Source organism: Ambystoma mexicanum, chromosome 7q (assembly GCF_040938575.1).
Source record: "Ambystoma mexicanum isolate Mex_15411 chromosome 7q, UKY_AmexF1_1, whole genome shotgun sequence".
NCBI classification, from domain to species: Eukaryota; Metazoa; Chordata; class Amphibia; order Caudata; family Ambystomatidae; genus Ambystoma; species Ambystoma mexicanum.
This window is the reverse complement of record NC_090941.1, coordinates 516,169,014-516,193,718: the sequence shown is the minus strand read 5'-3', so window position 1 is coordinate 516,193,718 and position 24,705 is coordinate 516,169,014. Positions and strand designations below refer to the sequence as shown.

At 42.0% G+C, this 24,705-nt stretch overlaps 1 protein-coding gene and 1 non-coding gene across 3 annotated transcripts in view; both read left to right on the top strand.

Annotated features, from left to right (window-relative positions):
* The window catches only part of LRCH1 (leucine rich repeats and calponin homology domain containing 1), a 1,427,405-nt gene that overhangs the window by 1,364,105 nt on the left and 38,595 nt on the right, over positions 1-24,705 (top strand). The window lies entirely within an intron of this gene.
* LOC138528970 (U2 spliceosomal RNA) lies at positions 5,229-5,418 on the top strand. The gene has a single exon (XR_011284341.1). It is a non-coding gene; the product is annotated as a U2 spliceosomal RNA (small nuclear RNA).

The following is a 24,705-nucleotide window of genomic DNA, read 5'->3' as shown; positions in this document are numbered from 1 at the left end:
TACAATCACTCAATTGTGCTGCCTGACAACAGCACATGACTACATCACAAACCAAGCCTTTTAGTTCGCACCAGTTTTTCATGGTTATATATATTTTTACTTGCTTACCTCTGCACTCCATTTTTTCCACGTAATGCAGTTGATATTAGCACATTTTCAAAGTAAGTTCAATGGCCATTGGCAGGCCTAACATTTGGACCAATTTTCTAGCTACCACAATTGAACTGCTTGATTTCAGCAGCAAGTACGGAAGACCTCCTATTGAATATTGTACAGTCTTTAATGGTCCGTTATCCGCCCTGCCAGCTTTTATTTTCACAGCTCCAAATGTCCATCTTCCAAAGGATTTTGAAGAAGTGTGCAAGCAGTGGATTCAGAGATTTACAGTCATTATAGTAAACATTGTCTCTATCTTTACACCACATCAGCAGCACATTGCATTAAGAAATTACAGCTCCATAAGCATGAAGGCAGTACTCGACTGGAATCTTTGGGTCCAATTGACAAAGTTTCCCTCCACGTGTGTGTGTGTTTGATGTATGCATGCACGTGGAGAAAAACACGTGTTATGCAAGTGATCTGATTCACAAAATTGCCACAGAAGGTGTGCAAATGTGGGACTGCAGAAGCAGCGGCCTAGCTTCAGTGTGCTCCCGATTGTGACAACAGGTTGTGCATTGATCTGATGTCTCCTTGTGGCTCTTTTCTACACGTCTGGTTTTCTCTCTTGGGAGCCAGGCAGAGGAGAAAGAGGAATACAACCACAGATTGTGTCGGACCTCTGGCAGCCTACTGCACTCTGGCTAGAAAGGCCCATGCTTGCATTAAGCATTTGTATTTAGTTTTAACTTTTGCACTTCACCAACAGATGTAGAAATGTGAAATGTGTATCTGCAGTGACTGCCCTCTCTGCATGTAAACCTAGATTTTACTGACCCCCCCCCCCCCCCCCCCCCCAGCGAGTGGGTCTGGCTCCTCACCCCCTAAAATCAGTTAGCATACCATGGTGTCAGGAAAGAACCCAGAATTAGTTATGCATTCAGGGACTACCTACGCTTTCCCACATGCCTGCAGCTAGTAAGTCCTGCTCCTCACAAGTGTGTTTTGTGAGTAAGGGACTTACGAGGAGGCAACTGCAGTGCAGAGATGCGAGTGGTGCTTTGGCCCTCACATTTTCTTCTGTTCTTTGTGAAGCAGGGGTTGTATTTGGCCAGCTCTGCTCACCATCTCCATCCCCCATTCTATATTTAATGACTACAGCATTTTTAGATGCTCAGTACTTCTTTGAAATACCTGTGTGCAATGTGTGAGGTCTATATGAACATAGTCCTCTTTAAAATATCTTTAAAATATCTCGGGCTTCTACAGAATAGCTTCATAATGAAACGCTGACTGGGAGGTTGAGGACGCCATGACTGACCCAGAAAGCTGTGGGAATTGCATCATTTCTTTGAGCGCATCTTTGTTGCTCATATTTCCGTTAATCATGAGGATGAAGGCGCCTCCTGAAAGTGGATATTCACAAACGTTTAAAGTGTTTTATTTGCACCTCTCTGAGACTGGTTGTGAGGTGAATGGTCAGCCATCGAAAGAGGGGTGCGGGTGACCGGGGGGTGTTGAATCTGTAAGTGCGAATACCCTGCTAAGTCTATCTGTGGTATTCCTGTAAATTGAACCCTTGGTCGCCATTAGCTAGTGGGACAATGGTAAGGCATCTCTTCTCAGAAACTCAAAGCTTGTCAAATTAAAGAAAACAAATCATCATGAGAAAGAACCAAAGCCAATGTCTAGCCTTACTGTATCAGAAAGAAAATCATCAAAGCAGATATTCCGAACTCAGCAGGAAGGTTCACAGCCTTCATAAACATTTAAACAACTAACAGTTGGTGTCCAAGCCCCAGAAACAAAAGAAAACTCAACCACAAACTCATGTGTTTGATATCAGAAGAACGAGGTTGAGAGTAGGTGACCTAAGAAGTGGGTTGTCCCACATTTTCTTTCTTAGCTGGGAGCCATTTTATACCTACATGCCACAGTATTTTAATAACCAGTGGTAAGAGGCACTCAGGCATGCCTTGTTTGGTGATGGCACAATAGATATGTTCGGTCCTCTCTGGGGTTCCCCCAAGTCCAACGGCTTTGAAGCCAGAAAACAGTTCTTTTGATCCTGGGCCATAAATGAAAATGCTTGCCACCTATGTGGTGCTCACCAATGTGAAGTCGTATTGAAGATATTTCACACTTTCTAGACTGTCAAGAAAAAAATCTGTTTACAATAAACCCACAACAATAAAAATCCCCTGGTTTACAACTCAGCCGAAGGAAATCATTAAATGTAAACTAGAAAGAACATGGACTGCTACAGCAGGCGTATTGTCAAAGCTACAGAGGTGCAAAAGAGCTGTTAGGCATTCTTACAGACTTTCCTGGCCCCATTGCTATTAGTAATGCTATGATTCCAAGCACACCCATATGCAATTCACTAGCAAAATACGTTATCTCCAAGAACCAGAATATTTACATGGACATTGTAAGTGACACTAAAGCCGCCATCATCCTGCCATCAAAATAGAGAAGCATTCTTTCACCTGCTATGAAAAAGAGAGGCTCTCTTTGGCACTACCTGGATCACTTCTCTAAACTTTGAGATTGGAAATTATATTCCTGTTAGTAGATGTAAAGGTTCGTCTCAGCCCAATACCACCCAAAAAACATACAAACTACTATTAACATTTTCATTTAATTTGTATCAAAACACATAAGTCTCATGGGGAACAACCCTTTACAAAAGGCTCTGTGTTTCTCCTTGATTTCGTGTCTGATTTGTCTTGGAATCATCAATAGTTGGACATACTAACTTATTTGTTTGTGTTGTGCGAGACTCAAAATAGACTCCCAGATTAAGTAGTGATATCTGGACTTTAAGTTTGTCTAGAGCAATTACTTCGGGGCAGACCTGGGTAGATCTCGTGAAATATCCTAGAGAGGTAATTAGACACTCTGCCTTTTAAGTATTCAAGAAAAGCCAGCTTATTGCTATCCAATTTTCAATGGACATGAACATGTTATTGAAACAATGTTATTTTGTAATTACTTGTGTGTAGACTGAAAATAATGTGCGTGTCGTCAGCAAAGGTTTGGAAGGAAATATTTTGGGACTTTGATGTCTATATAAAATCCCTTCATGATTGGTTAAAAGAGCAGCGGAGATAAGCAGGCTTGCTGTAGAAACCCACAATCTACATATACTACTTTTGTTCTTCAATGTTTACTATAGCAGTTCTATCTTTTAAAAACACATGAATCAATTTAAGGGCATTTATTGATATGCAAATCTTTGTATCTAGGTTAGTCGTCACAAATTTAGCTCAGAATCATTTTGCCAACTGCAGATTGGTATTCGATCAATGGATGGGCCATGACTTCTTAAAACAAAATCCTTCCAAAACAGTGATTGTTGTAAGAGGCTCTGCCCATCCCGCTTCCGCCTCCTTTTGCCATCTTCACTAGGACCGTGTCCTGAGGCCAACCCAGTGGTTCAAAACCTGGGCGTTTAACTGGAGGCTTGTCTCAGACTGGAATAGAATAACCACATCACAAAACTATTAAAAATACAGCTTCTTCCATACTTAACTGACAACCACTGCACCCAGACTGTCATTGCCCTGCCCCATTCCACACAGGCTATGTAAGTGAATTGTACCTCGGGGTTCACAGACTATAATCTCCAAAGAATGCAAAATGAAACCGCAATATTCTTGACCGAAACATACCACGCCTCCACACTTCCCTTCTGTGTTGGAGAGCCTTCAATGGCTCCCTCTGAAGACGCTTATTAAATTCAAGACCCGATGCCTTCTTCATAGAGCCTTGTTAAATCTTGCTTCCTTTGAACAATGTTGATATCCTATACTCAGAAGAAACCACTGAGATCCACTATCAACAGGCTAGCCGTGGTTATGTGGTTCATATCAGCGCAAAAGGGCATTTAGTATTCTCATACCAGACCCCTTTGCTCTTGAACTCCCTCCATTAATATCTCAGAAGGATGGAGACCTATTTCCTGTCCAGAAAAACGTAGAACACCTGACTTTGTTCCTGTAAGAGCCCACCCCAACGTAAGCAGGCAGCAATCAAGCACTATGAGGCCCCATTGCTGGTGATGGGGCATTCAATAAATATTATTTTTATTTTTATTATCATTTAGTTTATTACAAATTTTTAGCGAAATTTAAAATTACCATTCAATGCCTGTTTGTCCATCCAGTGGGTCCGGGTTATTTTCTTTAAAAATTTAGCAGTCCACAAGGAATTCTCTTATTTTACTCAACACTTGGTTTAACATTCTCAGTCATATATCTTTTCCCTTTGTCATTACACCCTTCAGGAATTCACTGTGGCCTAGTTGCTTCTTAAATATTAATGTAACTTTTTTTGCAAGCAAACTGGACTACACAGCTCAAAAACTGGTACATCAACAGATCTTGCATCTGTGATCTGGAGATTGCTGGATTCTGCGGGACTTGTTCTTTTGTGGCAACTTCTCCTTCTAGAGCATAAAAAAAGTCCAAAGCCAGACAAGCTTTCATATTCTGTAGCCCATAATGCATGATAAACTCAATGAATACTTGGATCACAGTTTCCCGCTCAAAGATACAGGTAATAAGGAATTCTGTTCCGAGTTCTGGGTGAAAAGCTGGTATGGTACCTAAGTAAATTAAGCACTTACTGAAGATAGTAGTTTATGAACTGCAATACCATGTTTAAATCCTGAACAGCCAATTCGCTCCTTCATCCTTTTGCGGGCAATTCACTGGGGATCACTGTTGGGTCATAATGACTATTATTTTTAATATTATTATTATTACAGTAGCAGCACAAGTTGGAGGTGGGGGACACTGTCCTTGCCCTGCCTCGCCCCTACCAGCCCCGAACGACCACGCCTTACCTAAGGGGGCCGTATTTGGGGAAGCCTGTCCCCTGGGCAGGTGAGGGTGACTGTCAGCCCCTAGGTGACGGGGCCAGTGCTCGGCCGAGGCTGTACAGGGGCAGAGCGGAGCTCTGCAGTCTGTGCCCGGCTGTCTCGGCCCTGCCACTCTGGAATCAATGGAAATCTGGGGGCGGACACATGCAGAATCTACCTACCCTACCGCTAGACAGTAGAGCATCGCTCCGAGTCATCGGGGGAGCTGCCGAGCAGCGGTCTTTCCTGCGAACCCTTTGTGGGCATTGCTTCTCTGGCTTTGGCTAAGATCAAGTGTAGTATCTGTTCTTAACAGTTTAATATTTGATATGTCCTCTATCTCAGGACTATATATTAAATAGATTTTTGGAACAGGGAGATGGAATGAGAGCTAGCTGTGTCCACTCCACGTATCAACCTGGTATTACAGTACCTGCAGGACTGGTACACTTCCCAACTCTGGGAAAAAAATGCTGTGAAAAAGAAAGACTGAGCAATTCTTGAAAGAAGAGCACTTTGCGATTTTTTTTTTAATTATTATTTATTTATTATTTTTCTTCAATTTTCTTATTGGGCTTTTCCTTTCAATGTGATGTATTTTCTTCCTTGTCCTGGAAGAAGATGCCGTCATGCCTTGCTAACCCCATCACAATAGGTAATTAATTTAGTATAATATGGATTGCATTTAATTTTTTTAATTGATATGCCATACTACAAAGTTTTTATACTAAACCTACACAATGCTCATGAATAACAGCTTTTTAAGTTCTAGGAAACTGACTTAAAAAATGTATTTCACAGAAAATAATGCACATCAAAATTATGGACAGAGAAGTAATAAACCACATTTTCAATGCTGACTATATGTGAAACATGAAAGGCTCAGTACCCTCAGAGTTGTGCGTATATTTAATAATGGATGTGGGGAATTGAGATGCAATAGGTAAGGGAAATTCTCAATTTAAATAGTAAAAAACATAATGCTGAATGCACATTTAGAATGCACAAGTGGGAATGTGCACAATTGTTTGATGTCAAATAGATGGGGAATTATGTGTGTGTTATCAATCATTGGAGAAGTTGTTAATTTGAGATATAGTAGAATCAACTAATTTGAGAGATAGTAGAATCAACTAGGCAGCACACAGGCTTAATGTTGAGCATTAACAGATTGCTACTTATTTATGTACCAATAAATTGCATTACCCTAATTTGGACATCTTTCTAGCAAGCGTGCCCTTGTTCAAGGTATTTCAGAGAAGGCCTTCATACTAATATGTTGCATTTATAGCTGATTAGCCATCATGTTGTATTCAAAGAGGTTGGTAATGGGCCTCTGCTCAGGCCTTTAATGATGACCAAGGGATGTTACCACGTGTACTAGCCTGAGGATGGAGGGCATTATTGCTTTTAGAACATTCCACCCAATGAGGGGTGTCGAAGACTTTCAAATGTGTGTGGCTTTCTTTTGTAGATCAAGGCAGGACCACTTTGACTAAATGTTCACAGTTTAACTTTCACTTACCCCTTTAACTTCTTTACTTCACTTTTGCTGTTCATACGCTTTATTGCTTTAAGCCATTTACTTTTCACTGAGACTTTCAAATAGGCTACTTCCTTTCACCAGACCAATCCGTTACTTAGTATCGCTGTCTTCCCATCTGCCTTTTACTTCAAAGTTCATTCACAGGTCTGCCTTTCTTCACGTTTCATTCACACGTGCGCAGCCTCCACTTGCGATATAATGTTGCCATCTCAAACTTTTAAACACACACTGGTCGTTCAGGTCGCTTTGCCAACTCACCGGCTGTGTGCGTTTCTTCTTGATTTTTACGATTCACGACTCACGGTTAGTTCCACAGGCTTGACTTGGCCTCCCCAACTCTGCCGTTCACTCAGGAGGGTCGCTGGCGTCCTTGGTATACAATGCAATGTTCACTTGGCGGATCTGGCCTTCTGCACGTGTTTTTCGTGGCCTGCCGGAGGCAAGAACCTCCAGTAAGTAACTCTGGGGTTTTCTGACCCATGGCTCCTGCCTCTTGGTCTGTTGTTCTGCTCCAGTAGGTTTGCCTTCACCCCAGAAGCCCTGCTCCTACTCGTGTTCCGCCTTACTCAGAGTGTGTCTTTGGGTTCTGCCTTTTATTCGGGTGAGGAGAGCTAATTGGCATCAGGTGTATGCAACTAGAATCAAGTGCCTGACTTTGCCTGACCCGATTAGCTGGACATGTCTAGTGCGATGTGTGTAAGTGAATGTTGTTACTTTGTCGCCCGCTTCCTCGGCCCAGTGTTGGTGTACAAAGGGGGCAGGGGAGTTGGGATCTCGGAGCATCCTAAACATCGGATGGGTTGGATAAACAAAATAGGGGGGAATACTGCATGTCACCATCAGCGGCCTCAACCTCACTCACCGAAAACCCCTCACCCAGGTGATCCTCCCACACTGGTTTACCCGCAAGGTCTGGATCCAAAGGGGGTGGCTGTGCCATGGCCACCTGAGAGATCGATCCCCGGGGACTAGCGGGTGAGACACCCTCTGGTTTCTCACAGAGCACTTATCACAGACCATTGTGCAACAGAATCCTGCAGCCAGACGTCTGTGTGTGTCTGTTTAATGTGGATGTGTGCTTCTACTGTCCTGCCGCTGCTAGCCTTTAATTTCTATCTATAATGGTCATTACCAGAACAGCTTGTGAATGTCGATTGGATTCGGGGTTGATTCCACACCTGCATAGTTTGCTCAGGGAGAAGTGCATGCAATATGAATGCGGAAGCCCCAACTGATTGCTTGACCACCACAACATTTCAATGAACACAGCCTTTGTTGGGATTCTGCACTCCTTGCCTTGTCACAATTCTCCATAAAGCTAGAGGGTCTTCATCAGTTAATTTTAGAGCTGCAGGTATTTGGAACTAAAGAAGACCATGACCTAAAGATTGGATGTGAGGAAGCCCTGCTTGAACCTTCAACATTCCAGAATCCTACTAATGGTGAAGTTCACCCCTGTTACTGTGGCACCAGAGTTCCTTCTTCCTTGGGGAGACAGTGATCATTCCCTTTTTGATTTGGTGGGACCAGCCTTGTCACAAGCATTGATCCCTTTGCCCAGAGGAAGACCTGTTTGCCTGCTCCTGGTTTGGAAATCAAGATCGAGAGGTGAGAACACCAAATCTGCAGTGCTCTGGCAGCTAGCATAGCATAAAGGAATGTATCTGACTAAGACTCGATTTGTGCTCTAATGTAGCCAAAATTGTTTGAGGGGTATCTCCTTGTGTGTAGTGCCTATGCAGGAGTGCTCCTGCAACCTTCATGTGACCAGAACTTTTCCTGGCTCTGACTGCACCATACTGTACCACAATCATGCTTTAACTACCTTGCCTCTCAGTTGCATCTTTATTTCAATGATCCACCTGCCGTCATGCCATAGGATGTTTAGATGTACACAGCAGGACCGCTCCAGGAACTTTAATGCTCCTTGCCTTAATCTGGGCCCAGTGCTTGACAGTCTGTTGGAAAAAGTAGACGATCAGACCACAAAATAACCGTGCTCATAGCTGGATATGTTTTTTCAACCCAAACTGTCCTGGAACCCAAAGATCTCACTTTTGGTTGTTTCTGACTGCATACCTTTCCTATTGCTACCATGTTGCAGCCATCTGCGCAACGTCCATTTGCTGGCCACAAATGTAAGGTGACATGGCAAAAAAACAATCTTTCACAGAGGAGAAATATCCAAAACATATCAGTCTTTGTCCTGCTATGGGGCAGTCCAGGACCGAAATACTAGGCAATTATCCTCTGAACAAGAGTACCAACAACCACCCCAGACACGTGTGTTGGTGTGGTTGGACCTCATCAGTAGGGTGGAGCTGTGCCTCTCTATGAATAGTGAGCAAGGGGCCCACGTCTGTCCGGCAGAGGGACTCCCAGGACCCCCCTTGTTTTTTGCAAAAAGAAATAACCTTGTAACCCTATATACTTTTCCACCCTCTGTGCCCCCCTTCTGAAATGTCTTGACGACTGCTACTAGTGCATGAGTAAAACTTGCCTTTAACCAGAGATTTGTATTTTAACTCTTATTTAGGGTGCAAGGAAAAGTCCTGACACCCCTTTGTGCTTTCACCAGGGCTCTCCCACACTTGAACCAAGGAGTTTTGTGAAACGATGCCTTCACTCTCACTTCCTGTCTATGGAACAGAATGAACATTCTGCCTGTGGTTATCAATGATTCTTTCTCGTCACAGATTCTGACTATCAATTACAACCTGAGAGCCCAGAACCATTTTGCCTGGAGTGTCAACCCTCCTGGACATCAACCACAGCTATTAGATTGGCTGGCCTTCAGGAACTTTAAAGATGTTAGTCGTGTTCTACGTTCTAATTAATGTGTATAGCACATTTATTCTCTGGCCGTCTGTCGGTCTTTAACAGCTGGGTCAACCACAGAAATACAGCACAAGACTTAAAGCCCAACTTAAAAAGAGGCGAGTTTTCTAAAAGTAAGATCGATATACATCAACAGTGGAGAAGAAGCGGATTGCTTTTATTTTTTTTAGGCTTGCATGGAGAAAGCACTGAATTTTGTTTTCAATTTGAAATTAGCAGTCGGAGCCTTTTAGTTTAGCATATGCACCGATGTGAAGGTTTTTCTTTTGGATATGGAAGGGTGGTCCGATGATAGCTGTATACGCCATATGCAATGCTATGAACGTGATGCTTTTTGGTTAGTGGCAGCCAATGCATTGGACCAGAGCTCAAGAGACCAGATCTATACTCCCAAATCTGAGTGCCATTCTGGCTGCTGTGTTTTGAATGTATTGCGTGTAGTCTATAGGATTGCTTTACAGTTCTACATATACACTGTTGGCAAAGTCAATTTGAGATATGGCCATTTAACAAGGGCCAGCATCTTTTGAGACATATGATCTGGCACATAACACTTAAGTGATAGCAATAGTCGTGTCTGCAGATGGCACTTGTGTTTCCTTAGACTGATTATATAACCTGTTAAGATTACTACATTTCTAACTGTGAGAAGCATTGGAAGAGATGGCTCGTCAAGGTTGGGAATGGGAGAAGGCCATTTCGAAGGTGTGCTCCTATGATAATAAGTCTCTTTAGGTAGCCTTAATTTTTACAATATTATCCAGCCTACGATTGCCAATTTCCTCTAGGCAAAAGTATTGACTATTGTGAGTTTAATTAAAAGCAAAATGTGGAAGTTCGCCTCATTAAAGGCATTCCGTTCGGCCAGCATGTCACAAAGGCTCGCTGCTTTGGCTGCCTGCTTCCACACAAATAAAATTCAAGGCTTTGTGTATTATTCATTAAGTTTTGAACAATAAAGGCTTTCTGGCCATTCAGGAGAAACTACAGTTCTGCCGCCCAGGTCGACCACTCAGGTCTGTGGAGGCGGTGCTATGCGGTACCCCTAGTTATCGCAAAGAGCGAGTGGGTTGCCAAACATTCTCTGTTGCAGGGCCGAAACTCTGGAATTCATTGCCGGTAGCCCTGCAGTGTATCACTGATTTTGAGCTTTTCAGACGCGGATTGAGAACCCATTTGTTTGAATGACAGTTGTGCTTCGCCATTGGTAGACCGCTGCATCATGATGCCTTATTATACATATCCTGATGGAGTATCATCATCAGACAAGAAAGTGCCACACTGAGGTGGACCATCATAGGATTCCCTACCTTAGAATAATGTCATCTTAGTATCTTCTCTGACACCAGCAGCAGGAGGTATAATGAGCATATCAAACACACAATTTAGTGGGGGGTGGGTGCGGGCCTAAAATGCAGAGCAACATGAACGGTTCCATTAATCTGTGAGCATATGAGATCATCCAGATTTTTTTTTTAAAAGGGGGAGGAGTGCATGGACCACAAATACGTACTTCTCACCTGCATTTTCATATTATTATAGCAGTGTTTATACTGTCTAGCAATGGATCCTGGAGATAAAGCAGAAGCAGATTTCGTGAACGCCACAACTTGCAGAAGTTATTTCTTGGTCAAAAAGACTTTTGAATCTTAACTCAATGTTTTGCGTTGATGGGCCATTATTGCAGCAAAATCAAAGTATGGCTACATATTTAGTTCATTTCTGTATGGGCCCAAAGCAAATCAGTAAAACTCAAAACATCTTCATGAACAGCTTTTTATCATCACATATTGTGATTACAGATCTCTTACTGAGCTGTTCAACATCATGGCCTAACCATGAGCTCTAGCCCACTGTTGCCGACATACAGTTTTGCTGAATGTGTTTTTGGCAATTTTCATTTTTCACTTTTTTTGCTGCAAAGTGCATATGGTAAGTGGGGGGGATAAGATATATATATGGGATGGGGAGTGGGGTTAGTAAGTGGAAGGGGTGCCTGGGGGTCACCACATGCATTTTGCAGTAACAAAAGTGGAAAAGAATTGGCAAGTATAGGTCGGCAAAGTATTGTCGTCAAAGCTTCATAGAACCAACTATGATGCTATCCTTTAATGTTCAGGCATCAGAAAGTGACAGTAGCAGGCTATGGTTTCATCCTGCTAAGCTTCAAAAGCAGGGCCTGTATGCAGGATGGCAAACAAATGTTGATTAAGACTGAGTTTCAAGTCAAAATGTACTGTGGAAATAGCTTGGGTTTGGGAGTTATGTGGTGTTTATAATAGCAAACCTTGTCAATCTTTGTTCCCGCCTCCGTTCATTCAAGTTCCCTTAAATAGGTTCGGAAAATATTCCTGGCATCAGTAGAATCAAAATTGTTAACCATTTTAATCTGAGTAAAGAATTTTTCTCAGCACTGTATGCACAACAGATGCAACCAAACCTGGTGTATTTTATTCTAAGTGAGCCTAAGGGTGAACACAAGTTAACTCAGTTTTAGTAAGAAGGTCAGCCGAACAGCCCACTCCACTATGATACTCTCAGGCTGGCCCATCTGCTTTTCTCAACGCCCTTTCAAATATCTCCCATGAAAATGAATAATAGACCGACAACAGAATGTTCTTCTTGGAATGGTCAGGATGGTATTTCCAACCCTATTCATTGGAATCTAACAAAACATGGGTTTTCTCTCCTTCCCTCCCTCCCTCCGAATGTGCTTCTGCATCCACAATGTTCAAAGTCACAAGATGAAAACAGATTTACTCTGTCAAGGTTCACAGACTAGCGTGCACAAGATTTCAGGGTACCTCCCGGTCACTCTTTCTCTTTGGTTCTTCTAACTTTCTATGGATTGCTTCCCTTTGCTGTTGCGATACAACCGCTTCTATCCCTTCTCCCAGATCCTGCAGCTGGTTCCCACTACCAGTCACAAATACTGTTGCAGTTTCTCTTCCACGGAGGAGCTTAAGAGGCCCTTATCACCTCCCTTTCCTAGGGCCCTGATTTCTGTACCACCTCTCTGTGGTCCTAATCCTCCCCTAGGCCATGCTACATGCTTATTCCTCCCACCACCATGGGTTTAAACACTTCTGATAGGGGTCTCATCCCTACCAACTGCTTTGAGCAAAGCATGCTCGCTCGTTCCCTCCTGCTTTAGATGGCTCCGATCTTGCTGGCACTTTTATGCTTTTTTCTGCCATGCGAATACATTTTCTCTTACCACCTCCAGATATCTTCCTCCTGCCTCCTGATGTCTTCCTCCTCCTTCCACAACCTGATTTTTTTTTTCGTCTCTCGCTCTTTTGTCGACACCTTCTCTTTTTCCATTCTTCCGCCAAACTCCCTCCACAGACTCCCTACAGAACTGCCAACTAACTCCAAATTACACAAAAACCTCCTCTTACAAACACCCCCGCCTCTTCCATGGATCTCCCATTTATGTCCTAGCGGGTCTTCTCCTTGGACAGAGCTAAGTGCTAGTGCTTGCACATGTGTATCCTTATTAGTGCTGCCTTGTGATTGGATTTTGGGGAATTGCTCTGTGTGCACAGGTGCAGCATATGTTTTAGTGTATGTTTTGAGTGGTGACTGGACCACAGCTTTTAGTAGCCAGCCCGCCATCTTGAAGTTCTTGTCTGAATGAGTCTGCACACATAGTAGTGGAAGTGCTTTTGCAGCAGAGCCTGCATACTGTTGAGCTGGGCTGGGGATGGGGTTTGCCATTCTGCATGATGTTGCAAGTTCCTGAACAGGCCCTTAAATGACCAGTAGACCTCGATTCGGCATGTGACTCTCGTGCCCAGTGGCAAAAATTAGGATATCATGATAGATATTCCCCATGGCCATTATCTACTACTGGGCGGTCATCCCACTAAATGTCCCCAATTTTAGGCAGGGTACCTAGTAAGAGCATCTATACGAGTTAACAAGAATTTTCAAAAGTATAAAACTGATTTAGTTAACAAATACAAATAAATCGTAGAGTAAAGGAATATTTGTTCTATTTAATCAATCAAAAGTATGTTGTTTTCTGGTTTGTGTTTTATGTGGTTTTAATTGTGTCCACTGTTTCTTTCTGTTCTTGTGGCTGCCTTTGGGATAGGGTGACCTCTGCTCTTCGTATGACATCCTGCAGTTGAATATTCACCACATTCAAAAGACAGTGGATGCTCTGCTGGCACAAGGGGAGAAACCCCCACTATCGACTCCTTCCTTTCGCTTCTGGGATATGATAGGCTTTTGTCTTCTACATATACTTTTCTTCCTACTGATGTTATTCAGCTGCTACTGGAATGCGCTTACAGCATAATCTCTTTGCATGTGCTTTATTTGGGATCCAATACAGGTACATCTCGTGTTTTCCTCCCCTCTGCTCTTCCCATCATGCCATTGCCATACTCCATCATTGCATCATCTTTGAAAGACACACGTGAAATGGCAGGATAATCAGTTAGTGCCCAATGTGATTCAAAACCTAGCCACTGGATAAAATAATAATGTTCATGTTTTTATACAGCAAGTGCTACCAGCACTTTTCCTGTTTTGTAGTATTGGAAAGAACAACTTTTACTATTACCCATTTAAATGTTCCTCAGTGTATTGGTCTTGGATGGATGAAAGGGGGAGTTGCCCCTGCTGGGATGGAAACCTGTAACTTGCAGGTTGACCACCGATCTCAGTAGCAAGCTTTTAACTGTCGCGACCTACCTGACAAGATGATGAAATGCAACTACGTCCTTGCTTGTGTTCTTCACTGCAGGCTTTCATTAATTGAAAATAGCCGAAATATGCATAGCATGACCCAGCTTGTGCCTGCTGCATGTGCACAGAGACTCTATGTTCTTTCTTTGTCGATGTGTCGGTAACTCCCGGAGACCTTGCTTGAAAGGTGTTATTCATTTTCGTGCATTGACAATTCCTGCTTCTTATGGCTGATTTTAGCATTGTATTAGTCCCTGCACATACGTCGGGTGGAGAATAATATTCATGCTAAATAGATCCCACAAGAGGTGGATCGCTTGTTCATGCTGGGAAGAATTCCCTCCCCTATGTCATAAAACAACCCAAACGAAACCATTTCTACACACTCCCACCTAAACCTTATGGTACATAGCCATCTACTATGCTCAAGTAGATTGCCTGCATACATTGTCTCAGCAGACCCTATCCTCAAATGGGCACACATCAAAAAGCTTTAGCACCCACACTGTCCCATAATCGGCATAGCACTTGTCAAAAACCGGCAAGTGATACTATCACAATATGCTGCTACCCCTTCACTACACTTTCTATGACAAGCAGAGTTTTTTAGTGATTGATTCAACCTTCTCAAACTTGGACAACTGTGCTGGTGGTTTTGCCACACATGTAAACATTGGCATGCTCCTTCAAGAAGGATCCAGAACAAAAACAAACCCTTTTCAGTTTAAGTTGAATAATGGTTAACTGAGGTGTCCAAGAAGTCCAGGGCCATGTTGCCATCTGGGAAAACAAACCCAAACAGAATCCCAGTTCGGTGCTACATGACAATGACTTCTGGATATGTTGGTCCCCAAAAGAAAGGACATTATATGGCAAGACTGATCAGATGATGTAAACAAGTTACCAACACCGATAAGACTGTTCCCCTCATTGTATAATTCAGGAAGGACTGAGATACCCACCTCTTCAATGAATGTCTCGCCAATTGCTGATCACTCCCCTCAGCCCTATTTCTCCCCAGTCAGAGCCCTGCACCCTCCTACCAAACCTTCTCCTCTGCAACCTACTTGCAACCTTCTGGGTGCGTCCCCTTAGTACAACTCTTGGTTTCTTACCAGCTAGTCACGCTTTATCATTAGCAAACGCGCACGCACACAGAATATTGAAGGAGATGAGGATATTATATTTAGGAGAGAATTAGCGTGCCGTCTAGTACAGCATGATAAATACCCTGCCTTCACACTCATTACTTTGTTGACACTGGAGGACAAGCAAACACTCCAATGCTCTTTCTCGCATAGAAGCACAGGCTTTGTCTCGGGTAAGTGTACGGGTTGTAATACTAAGATGGGAACCAAGCACATTCAGGATAGACAACTGTGGGTTCAAATATCCAATAACTAAACGCACTCGCAGCCAACCATGTATGGGTTAGTGAGATGGCTTCATTGAAAGGCATGTAACATTTCCAGTTAACATGTACATTGAAAAATCATGGGGTGTAAATGGAAGCAAGGCAAGTCCAATGCTCTCTTCTTTACCTCCAAAGATTGACAACAAAGGTCTGGTGGTCTGTAACTAACACTTGCACTGCATTAAGCACAAGAGAGCCAAAATATACACAGAAGGCCTTGATGAAGGCTAGCCGTATATTTGGATCTAGCAAATGCATGTCCATATGCTACGCAGTACAGGGCGTTCTATTTTGTTTTCTTCAATAACTTTATTCGGCCATGAGGCTTTATTCGGCCATGAGGCCATGTAAGTACATCCTAAAACAAACAACCAAACGCATCAACATCAATTACATCTTTCGTTATGTTGGTCTTGCAGTTACCATCTCCAGTGCACCCCAATTGTCCAGCAGCAAATATCTTGATTAAACTCTCTTCCAATCACCCTGAATTCCTAGATCCCCTGTCCATCCTGGCCTGACCCATATCCTATTTCCTGACGACTCTCCATTTGCACCACTTAACACCGGGTGTAGGGGACGGCTTGCTGGAATATGGTCATTAGTGTGCGGGGTATGGGCTCTGATTTCGATCCCACTTCTTAGACTTGTGCTACGTCTTGCGTTCATACCCAAAATGCCACTGGCCACTCTGTTCCCTGAACCCTATCTGTAAGAAATCATGGCCACTTCCCCCTGGTAATGCTATCTGTTGCAGTCCACAATGTCATCCCGGATTACAGAGAGGCAACCACATACTGCACGAAACCAGTATAAGTATGTGTGTCTCTGGTTTCCAGCTGGTTTGGGGCTAATTTGGGTACCCAGTGCAAATATATTGTGCCCCCCATTGGCTTGTTTATTGTCATGCTTGGCCCGTTCTTAATCAGCAAGACCTGGGGCTTCCGCTATATGGGGCATAATTACCTGGAACATAGCCGGTCCTGCCAGCTGGCTTCTCTACTTTTGGATCTGAACTGATCGTTCAGCCTGTGCATCTACTTTTGGGCTGTTCAGAGAGATTTGCTATTAGATTCCTTGCTCTTGGGTTGTAGTTGTATGGGCCAGAATGCAATATGGCCTGGGGCACCTCATCGGCCAATATATCATTATGGTCATTACTCCTTCCAGTAGCTGGAATTGGACCTGCCCCTTTGTTGATACATGGCTTTTGTATGGGGGAGCGTGATTTTCATGTGCCATCCCCTCTGGTGGGTTAGGTATCCCCAGTACATCCAGCACACCAACTGATAACCTACCCATGTCCCCCCCCATGAGCTTCCAATAAGGCTAGAATCAGCCTTTTCATGGCCGCCAACTCGGCCAAAACGAGGCTGCATTTACGAATACTGGCCATGGGTACCTTGTGGTCAACGGAGTCAGTATTGTGCAAGATGAGTGGTTTCGCCGAAGGGCGCTAGGGCTCCACAGGAAGCCATTCCCAACACACATGTCCAAGTCGCTCTCATTGGCGTGTATGACCGGTTCTACGTTATTTCGCCAACCTATTTTTCAACGTGGGACTTTTCATCGTCAGAATTTTCATCACCAAAAACCCTGTTTTTTGTTTATTCTGGGGGGGGTTCCCCCCAGACCACCCCCTTACTATTATAATCATACGCCAAGCCCTACAAAACACCCCCCAAAATAAAAAATTGAAAAAACTGGGTTTTTGGCGATGAAAATTCTGACAATGAAAAGTCCCACGTTGAAAAATAGGTCGGCGAAATGCGTGTATACCCTATGACCAAGCAAGACATTGTGGTGTTGGTCACAGCATGCACAATGGCCTCTGTGCCTTCAATGAACGATATGTCCTGAGGTGCTGTAGGGCTTATGGGTCTTGGATGTAATTTTAACATCTCAATCGATTTTCGGAGCCCTGGGTGGCAGAAGTCTCCTCTGCCTTATTGGCTATCCAGGGGGTTATTCCAGGTTGACGGACCTACCCCTGTGCCAAGTTTGCTGGTTTGTGAATTATAGCACTCTGGCCTACGGGTGTCGGCATGCTCGCAAGCGCTAGATTATCCCTGACAGTTCCAACAAGTCCAGGTAGGGTGCTGTCTTGGGGAATGACCTGGGGGGTCAGGGGTAATTAAGGTGATCCTGTTGGTGCTCAAATCCTCGAGGGTCCGAAGGACTGGGACGGCTCCATTTCCACCCTCAGGTCCACTGGATTATAACCACCTAAGGTGCTAATGTAACCCTGGGGCGGGCCTTCAATCTTTTCAGTTGCGGCAATGTCCTTTTGACACTTCTCAAGGTTGCAAACCAGAGGTGTGTTGCATTTACTGCTGACAGTGTGAAGCTATCCCCATGCATTACAGTCCATGGGCTTACCCCCCAAACATCATGATTGGAGCCCAAGAATTGGTTAATCTCTCTTATCAGAAAGTAAGCCTTTCCCGTAATTTTAGTGGAGCTGGGGGCTTGTTTCCTCTCAGGGCAGACATCAACACCTAGGAGCTGGAGGCCTGTCACCATCTGCCACTTGACTGACAAAAAGTTCTGCTTTGTTGGTACATGATCTTCCCCCTTAGTAACAATATTGCGGTATGGCAAGGATTCATTTGAACCAAGAGTCACATCACAATAGTTGTGGCTTCTCACCTGGTTGTCCGCTACTCCCGCTGATACTCTTGCTTCCATTGTGTATACTCAGTCCAGTCCTATACAAGTCAGTGCAGCCTCCTCCGCCCTTAGACCAGCTAACACCCTCAGGGACACCAAACACCTGCACCCTTTTCCCCCGCGGGCTTCACCTTGCAGGGGTGGGGAGAGCAGGCATACAAATGCTGGACGGGGCGTGGCCACCAGGGTAGCTTCCTTGATGCAGGCAATAACTGGAGCGGGAACACCAAACCTACGCCTTTCCCCCACATTCTATTTGAAATAAGTACACTGCACCTATTTATTACAATGAAATATTACATTTCAGTAATAACGCTTAGGCTTTTTTATTATCTTTCTCCCTGACTTGCATCTATCAAAAACCAGGGATTTCCTCCTCTATTGTTTAAGAAATTATTGAGTGGCAACTCTTTGGGAAAGGTTGAACATTTTTTTTAAATAATTTTTTTTAGAATGACTCATATCCACCTTTTGAAGTATAAAAATATGAAATTTATATACTGATATGAACAAAAATATGAAATGTATATACTGATATGAAAAAAAGCAGAGTGACAAACTATTTAATCTGTTAACCGAAGAAACGTTTACTGCTTAAACATTCACAAATGAAGTCAGAGAATAACATAAATGAACCCCATCAAATCCATCTATGTTAATGATGAGAGGTGCTTTTTTGGGTCCCATGAGAAAATCTATGGATGTTTTATAAGCAAGAGCAGCGTTATTTAGAAAGAACACCAGTGTATTGAAATTCATTTGGCATCTGCAAGAATATATTAGACAGTGGATGCAATGAAATTTAAGAGTGTTTGCACTATCAATGAAGAAAGGTGAAATAAAATGGGAAAGGAACCGTGCAAATCAGAATTAGATTGTCCCGCCACTTAATATACAGTGCAAATAGGGTGAGTTCTGAAAAAAGCACTTTTTACAATTACAGTACCTGAATGCCAAGCATTCGGATAATTTGTTCTTTTTCAGGGTGAACTGCTCTCTCTTTGCAGGTTGTTTTACAAGACTAGTCTAGAATGGTTACCAGGAGCTTGTATATCACGTGATTACTTTACTATGGGATGTGACTAAGGTGATGGTTGCAATTTGTTATGTATTAAGTCTTAGCAAAGCTCTATGCAGGAGCGAAACGGATAGTACAGGCACCTTCTTTCTTGGGGAACCATGTTGTCTCTATAAAAAATGAAAGAAATACAATTATTTTTAAATTGTTCATGTTGACCCATGAGAGTCGAGTTACAAATTCTATTTTGTGTGTATTCTCCTATTCTCAAATCATATCTTTGTCTGCACTTTCACAGACTGCTCGTGTGAAAAAGAATTAACCCGTCCCGGGATCACCGTAGCAAGTGAATATCAAATATTTCGTACAATATGAACCTTTTCAGACTAAAGCTTAAGACCTTCTTTAATGTGGTTGATTATCAATCAGCCCAAACACTGAAAATTGAGCCCGACAAATGGCAAAAATGATCTGCCTTAAATCCTACATTTCTTTCCAAAACTCGTGGCCTTAGCATTCAAACAAAAAAGAGAAACATATCCTTCCAAAATTCATTAGTGCATGAATTTGGCAATCATAACAGTTTGAAATTATCAAGACAGACTACAGGCATACCACATGCGGTCACCTATGATTTCTAGGTTAGTCTTTAATGACACTGCAAAATCCCTGACCTCAAATCTTGAGCTGTATCTTGCAAGAAATCTGTAGCTCGTGGCGTGGCCTGACACACTTTCCACAGATATTCTAGTCAATGGGGTCAGAGCAATTAAACCATCTTCATACGTCACTGACATGTCTGCCACAAATAATGAAAACATTTGTAACCTAATACATGTTTTCATAGTCCTCCGTTTTAAACTGTGCACTTCTTTGTGCACTGGTGGTCGACATCTACCAATCATATACACATATACCCATAGATCAACTTGAAATGCTAGAACACTGGCAAGTTTCAATTGCACTCCCAGCCTGAAATCAAAGTGTGGCCACCATCAGCCAAGTGAAACAGCAGCACCAAAGAGCCAGAACAAAATAAAGTTAAAATCTTTACTTTGAGTTCCAAAATGTTTGGAAAATGCTGTATTCAAAAACCATATCCAGGAGGCAGCAATAAAAGCTGACAAGTTTCGCAACACCTAGTCGCTTGTTCACATATATGTGTATGTAGGGCAAAAGGTGGGGTGGAGGACCAGGGGTGGAAGGGCATTACGTCCACTGAAAAAAGACCATTGTACTCTCCTCCCCAAGCTTACCTATTCATTGCATTACAAAAGACTATTCGCTCAACCTTAACACTGGACTTAGAGCGATCTTCCAGCTACAAAGCCGAATATGCCTGAAATAGATCAGTGCACATCAGTGCCAAAATAGTTGACATCTAAAGAATACTCCACCCCCAAGGAAAGTATATGCATTATGGCCACATCTCGCCAGCTCTAAAATCATGACCTGTCCGTTCCATCCAAAATCTCACATTCTCTTCAAAAACATGAACCTTGTCCACAAGGACACATACTTAACTTCTTGTGCCTATCTTGGTGAACCTGACCGTCTCAAGAATGTAGACTATCGTGCTTCCTACATCCCCAAATGCACAATATTTTTAGCTTTACCTGGGGGTAATCTGCTCAAGACATTAAAATATGAATTGCCATCTGGACCCTTGGTGGATGGACTTTCTTACATCTAGATATCGTGGGCAACCCTACCTGTTGTTCCAATGCCATTTTCTAATTTGCATTATATGTCGGATAGGGTATATCAGGGATTGACATTGGTAACGGGATTACACATCCATCAGTCTTGTGAGTGTATGGTGCATGTTGGTGCCACTCTCTTCACAACGTTTATTTCATGGTTTATGTTGTATTTAAGATTATTTAATACACTTTAGTGCCCCTAAAGGCATGGCTTGCATCAAACAAACATTGTAATACAAAAAGAACTGATCATCACACCATATAACAGGGCTGGCTAGCTGGCTCATCCTTGTTTTTTCTGTCGTGCTCCTCATGGATTAAGGAAAATCCAGCATTTTTTGTTGTTGTTTGCTAAATGTTTCTTTTTTTCCCTTTATTAGGTTGGAGGTGACTTTTTGGAGGTACACCATGGTTCAAGAATTGTAAGTCTTGAACTCCTAAAATAAAATGTCTCATTCAGACCCATCATGGCCAGCAAAATGGTGTTTGGGGGCCTTCAGATATCACGGGTTAGATCCACAAAGTCTTCACTGCCTCTCTGGCATAGGCAGGGGTAGTCGTATGAAGTGCATTTACAAGGGGCAACATCCTAATATCCAAATAAAATCTAGAACCAAGCATACTCTGTTGGGTGGAAAACGTCCTTTTTACCTGAAGAGGGAGCCCCCTGTGCTTCCTGATGGCTTTTCGGGGTTTTGGACTTTATTTTTCCTCTCTGTCAGGCTTAATCCAAAACCTGACTGATAGTGTCTCTGATTTATGTGCTCTGCCTTACAATTCCTTATGACTCCTAAGGGAGGGCATTACGCCAAGGTACTACTGATTTGGGCAAACCCACTGTCTAGCGCGCCTACGTCTAAAGATTAAAAATAATTTTCTTGCGTTGTACCTTATATAGATTTGTGTGTCGCAGCAGGTTTTGGTGTTCAAGAGGAATTGCCCTACCCTCTTGGTTAATAATATGAAATTATGATCACACCAAATTCAGTGTGCTGATCCCAGCAATTTTGACTTAATTTTGATATAATCAATCAATAATTTTCTTGTGCTAAAAAACCATACTGTGTCGTAACTCAGCCAACATGTATTTTGACCTTGTGCAGTCTTTTTCAAGGCCGTACATTAGTAATTAAAAATAAACATGAAAAGTCAGTAATACATCCAACATCATTGATTTGGTCATCATTTAATCAGTCACATAAATCAATACAAATTGGTAGTAAGGTTCACCAGAAAATGAAATATTGGACACTACCGGTAGGTATCAGGGGGAGATGAAAAACATCAATCAGATGTATCAAATATCATTTTGATTGGAAAACAAGATCAATTTCAGTAATTAACCATTCAGTTTAAATAACAAAAATACAGCCTACAAAATTTGTAAAAATTTTGTAATATTTAAGGGAAGAAAACAAATTAAATTAATTTTGCTAGTCATCCAAGGCATGTGAATTCACTGTTTACGCAAGTTAATTTTTTGTGATAAACCACACATGTGCCATGTAGCAATACAGGCCCCATATGCCCTTTGACCATGTAGTTGCTCCCTCCTTACAAGAGTATGCGCCTTTAATAGAGAGCGTGAGAAAGTTCCCCCACATAATTGTGTGCTCTGTTAGGTGAATTAGTGCGAGATCATATTTTTATATTCTACTCAGGTGTAACTGTTTAATGTCCATTTAATACCTGTCACAATATCATTATTAGTATACTGTTACAAAATGATCCTATATTAATAATAAACTATGCTGACTCACCAATTAACGTTACTCATTGACAGTCTTGTTTTCCATAGGCTGGCTAAATATTGTCCGATATTATATCTGTATTCTGTAAATTGGAGATATAATCTATTAGTCTGAGGGGATGCCAATATTATACTTCAATGTGATCATAGTTTTGGTAAATTGCTTACCAGAGTAAATCCTCGCTTTTGATTCTTGTGATATGGTCCTTGATTTTCAGGGTCCATTATGTATGCTGCACATGTTTATTAATTACACACTGTAATGTAAACAGAATTAACATTATTCTCCGTATGTCAGATATTTGTTGAGAAATAGTAGGTGCTCATATTTAGACAAATTTCTCACCTATATGTTCACTGGTCGGCGATACCATGGACATAAATGCATTCAATTATAGTTCCATATCATCGTTTAACTGTAAAATAGAGTTCCATTCTAGGTCAGTATAAGAATGTAAGTATCTTGTTATTGAACTTAATTACAAGGTCTTAGCAGAATAACCTTGTGCTTACCTGTGTGTTTACAAATTGTGGGAGCCCTATTAGGTACTCCCAGCCGAAATTAGCATACTGTTTGGTTTCACGATGGGCACCATTTAGGAAATGTATTTATATGCGTGGCGATGACTTCATGTGTTTTGGATGTGTGACGTCATTACCACGGTCACCGGCTTTGGTTGTAGTTTGTTCAGAAATCCCTTGATATGCATTAGGGAGTTATAGCCTACTTGGCTCGTGTGTGTTTTAGCCTTTATACAGCTTTTGCACCACAGCACTTGAATAATAATAATTATTTTTAACATTATGTGAATCTTACAATTGTCAATGAATGTATAAAGTCTGTTCCAACATGACCAATTATTTTCACAGAATTGGCAATTCATATACTAGTTCGAATGCTTAACTTAATTGCATCTTTTGATGTTCATACAGTCATTGATTCAAAAAATCAGAATTCCTGCATAAATTACAACTTTCATTCCTCCTGGATACGTTGTGACGTCACAGGCTAATTACACTGTTGTCATAATCTAATTCTGTATTTTACAATAAATACAGTTCATCACATCACAATTATAATTCACTTGCAGCAATTCTGATATGTTGTATTACCTAAGATTATGCGGTTGAGACTGAACTGTATTAGACATTTTACCACATTTTTAATTTGTATTATTCATTGTTTTCAGATGTCTGCCCATTATTTGAATGGCAGCTTCATATTCAATAGTATATATGTTTGTAGAGCATTGCGTACATTGCGTGCAAGCTTTTATATTTAACAGCGATTTACATATACTGGTTGGATCTAATTGTGACCCACTAATTCTGATCTTTCACAAAATGTTTGTATAATTCATCAGATATCAGTAAAAAGGGTTCTTTCAAGTTTCATAAAAACACATGCATCTCATGTTCTTTGTTGAGGCCAATATACATGCTCCTTAATGTGTAAATGAGTATCGATTCCATTTGTCGCAACTGCAGCTTGCAATCTCCTCCTCTTTTCCTGCAATTGGCTTGTTGTAGGCCTATAAATCCAATGTCTTGGCTTTCCTGCCATTGATTGGCCAGTGGTAATCTCAGTCTTGGTTGCTGAGGGTGGTGGATAAGCGTTCTGGTTGCGTGTCCTAACTCACTTAGGCCCTTTACGCTTGGACTGAGCACAAGTTGGCAATTCACACTATAGAATGTGCTGATAAAAAAAAAAGTCTGCTTCCTATCTAGAACACATTGTAATGGTCAATGCTTTCTTAAAGTTCACGTTAGAACATAACAGCTTTTTATTCAACAAAGAATGCTATTTGCAAACTAAAGGGGTTGTTATGGGGGGAAAATGCTAGCATCCTTATCAAACCTCTTCAAGGGATAATTTGAAGAGTCTTTTGCATTGACCAGCAATTCATTTGCTCCAAGTATCATTATTTGATGCAGATTCATTGATGATCTAGTAATGGTCTGGCAAGGCACAGATGTTGGCGCTACCAAGATTTTGTGAAGTTCCTCAATATTAACTGTTTTGGCCTATAACTAACTAGTCAATGTGAAAGAACCACTATAGATTCTTTTGGACCTACGAATTTATGTTCCCCAAGGTAAATTAC